The 3052-nt window shown below is 40.2% G+C and overlaps 1 pseudogene; it reads right to left on the minus strand.

Moving 5' to 3' along the window:
* Nucleotides 1-2108: 2108 nt before the first annotated feature.
* LOC146868514 (uncharacterized) lies at nt 2109-2732 on the minus strand (annotated as a pseudogene).
* Between the last annotated feature and the right edge of the window lie 320 nt (nt 2733-3052).

The raw sequence follows: 3052 nt of genomic DNA on the forward strand, positions 1-3052 counted from the left end.
GTTCCCCCCACATGTCCAGCGCTTGAATTACTCATCCCTCCTGTGTGCAGACTCGTGAGAGAGAAGTATGAGTGTTGGTGTTATGGGCCCCACCAATGAGTGCGTGTGTGAATGTGCTAGTGTGAGATTGGGTCCGCGACGCAGGGAGGGTATCGGTAAATGTTATTCCCCATTTTCCCAGCCATGCGCTGGATGACTGGCATGGATGCTCAAGTGGTCCTGTGCGCACTTCATGTTAAATTTTGCCTCGAGCATGTAGTTGTATGCCATGTTCTTGGAAATTGGATTTTTGTTAGGGATACTTCACAGTCCCCTGTTAGATGCACTGTTTTAGCCATTTTCACTGTATAATTAGAAAAGTGATTGTCAGGGAACATGTCCGTGGATGGGTTGGACAGTAGGGTAATATAAAATGGTGTTACCTCCAGCTTGATGCCTACAGTGAGACCTCCCCATACTCACACACCCTGTAGGGACCTGGCAAGCACTCAACTGTTACATTGCTGGGGCCATCTCCGTCATTTTACAAAGGGCTGCCCGTTAACCCCACTAACTTTCCTTTTCAGAGTCATTTCAACCATGTACACCCTGTGTGGATCATCAAGTACCTTTTGTAACTCCCCCTTGTAAAAGACACCCGACACCGTTTCCTAATCGTAGTCCTTTAACCTGTAAATATATACACCCTCCTTAAGCTTCACACTTTCCACTATTAATTTCTTGTCACTAAACGTCTGCTGGTAACACTTCATAAAGAACCTTTTCAACTTCAAAACAATAACATGGCCAACTTCTTTTAAAAGAAGAGTATTTACTCTTGCAGCGAAGTGACTCCCATACACCATTCTCCGCACCTTTAATGAATTATCTGGTGTTACCTCTATAGGAGATGCTTTGATGGTTCTGTGGTAATATGCGTTATAAACATTTATAAAAGCCAGCAGATCATCCACATATCAGTAGATGTTGTAGGCTGTTAAATATCTCCATATCCTAGACTTTATAGTTCTGTTAAAACACTCTATCACAGCTGCTTTAAAAAATAATGAAATGCTTGCTGTTTTAATAATTTCTGAAATGATTTGTTTAAGAATTATTTTCCAGTGTCTGTTTGTAGTTTTTTGAGGGGTTCTACCTCTTCTGAAGCTTGCTTTAAAACCATTGGTGATGCTAGTCCTGCTTTTATCGCACAGCGCTTCTGCATAGGCGTAGTTGGACAATACATCTATGACTGTTAATATATATTGAGCGCTTTTATTATGCTTTGCAAGATCTTGAAGACTTATTATGTACTCCTGCCATTTAGGAGTGTATACAACTCTTCCCCTGATGACCATATCTTCACCAGCACTATGTTACCAGCTGGTTTTTCAACTAGAGCCCTTCTTAAGAGAGGTTCGGAGCTTTCGAAGCTTCTGACCCCTCTTGTATTGTAATAAAGCTTCCTTAACACGTCCACCAATAAGTTATCATCCCATGTACCTCATGAAATGAAAGACACTTGTTTTGTGTAAAAACATTTTATTTAAAAAAATGATTGTCAGCAAAATACAAGCATGACATATTTTACAGTTTCTTGGTACATGGCTTTTCCTAGTTGTTGGACATTTTGCTTTCTTTTCACTACATATGCATAATATGACTCCTGCTACAGGCATTACTAGGAGCTAGGCAGATAATCTGCTTCAGCGTCACAAGTTTTGACGTTCGGACAATACAAAACCTTTATTTCTAAAATAATTTTCGGTCAGAGACTCCAAGGCGCTGTGTAAGGTGGACTCTGGCAAAAGTCCTAACTCAGGCATACAGCGTTTGTACACACTCCAGTATACCACCATTGTAGGTACCCAAGTGTTGATGCAACATCTGGCTATACAGTCAGGACTGTTGCACTGCATCTCCATGGGCAGCTCACAAAGCATCAGATAATGCTGTTACAGGGTGTATTTCAGCCATTCTTTCTTTAATCAACACATATACCAATATGCATCCGGGGTCTAACTCCCAGGCATCTTGACAAAGACATTTTGATTCTCATCCTAAAAGTGAGTGCGTATGTAATGTTAAATAACACAGTAATGTTCTGCTACCAACAGACTCAGCATTTTTCAAAACAGTCTCTGTAAGGCTAAAGAGCCCATTCTTCATTTTCTAAAATAAATATCACACATACGTCTTTCTATGACCCTTTCTATCATCCTTTTACCATAATACACACGCAATCCTTGCATACTCCCGAGTTTTGAGGTTGGTTCGCTCAAGTATCAGATCTCTTTGAGCATTGCTGGCAAGACCTTAAGCATATCAGGGTGGACATATTTATTTTCCTCAGACAACCCAGAAACCAATCTTAACAGTTTATATAACTTGTTACGGTCTAACAACCTACGTATTTGATGGATTGTTCTTGATTGGTATTAGTCGTAGAGACACTTGTGAGCCTCCTGCTGTTCGTCATTAATTTTATGTCCGTAATAAAGGTTGTAATAGTCACATTTGACACAGGTGTTCACAACAGTTTCAGCAAAACCTTCAACAGGTCATGTGGCATCGTAGGGGTCACCTGGAGTTTCCTTTTCAAAGTTTGCCCTATTATAGGTACACACACATTTCTTACGAGGCTCTTTGTTTTGACTTGTGAAATTTTCAGACTGTTTTGAACAGCATAAGCAGTAAAAATGTACATTGTAAACCTTTGAGGCTGCTCTTTTACCACAGATCTTTGTGCTCATTCTTTCTACAGTTCAAAAGAGAAAGAAAGACACACAATTAGTTAAAATTCAATATCACCATATATAGATAAATTGTCAGCAGTTATTTTTTACTAACCTCTGCATTTTCATAGGACTTGGCAGCGGCTCTGAAATCTTGAAAGTCGCAAAGGTCCATTGAAGCATATCTGTCGGCAGAGCTTGCTCATGGTGCTGCACGACTACTGTGTCTGGAACCGTTTCCTCCAGAAACCATATATCTTCATAGACCAGTGAGTTAGGATGAGCTATGGATACTTCACCATCTTCCATGTCGATGAAATTGTTTCCAACATTTACGT

This window comes from Triturus cristatus, chromosome 1_2 (genome assembly GCF_964204655.1).
Source record: "Triturus cristatus chromosome 1_2, aTriCri1.1, whole genome shotgun sequence".
In the NCBI taxonomy this organism is placed as follows: Eukaryota; Metazoa; Chordata; class Amphibia; order Caudata; family Salamandridae; genus Triturus; species Triturus cristatus.